Raw genomic sequence first — 816 nt, forward strand, 5'->3', positions numbered from 1 at the left:
CCCCTTCCTCCCTCCGTGTGCTGTTAGGAGAGGCGAGTGCATGCAAGCCGGAATCCTGCAGCCGGGAATGTGGTCGCCGGAGCGCTGCGCCAGCCGGGGCGGCATGCCTGTTTGCAAGGGTGAGGTTGTGAGCTGGGTCTGACAGCAGCTGTTGGACCTGTGAGGAGGCAAAGTTACATGCCGGGTGCAAACACTGGACTCAGCGACCTGGCCGCCCCGCGACCTCAGGCCAGAAAGAGGGGAACCCAGTTGGAGTGAGGCGTGCTACCCAATATGGCCACAAGATGGCAGGCGGGAGCTGCGGGGACAGGGAGGACTCAGGCGGCGATTCCCAGTAGAAGGCAAGAAACTCATGAACATGGTGCTGTCCAGGGGCACAGCAACAGGTCCTGGGGCAGGATGGAGGATGCAGAGCTCCATTTGAGAGTGTTGGAGGTGACAACCTGTGTATTACTTCATTATGCGAGAGAGGGAATTCATCCCCTAAGACTTACGCTCAGGTTGTTCGTAAATACCAGATACTCCTGCCTCAACTTCCTAAGAGCTAGGATGCAGCTACTTTTAATGCTAAAATGTGAATAACAAGAGAAAGAGTGGCCGGGCGGAGGTGGTGCATGCCTTTAATCCCAGCACTTGGGAGGCAGAGGCAGGCGGATTTCTGAGTTCGAGGCCAGCCTGGTCTACCGAGTGAGTTCCAGGACAGCCAGGACTACACAGAGAAACCCTGTCTCGAAAAAAAACCAAAAAAGAGAGAGAGAGAGAGAGAGAGAGAGAGAGAGGGAGAGAGAGAGAGAGAGAGAGAGAGAGAGAGAAAGG

This window comes from Grammomys surdaster, unplaced genomic scaffold (genome assembly GCF_004785775.1).
Source record: "Grammomys surdaster isolate TR1022 unplaced genomic scaffold, NIH_TR_1.0 209, whole genome shotgun sequence".
Lineage (NCBI taxonomy): Eukaryota > Metazoa > Chordata > Mammalia > Rodentia > Muridae > Grammomys > Grammomys surdaster.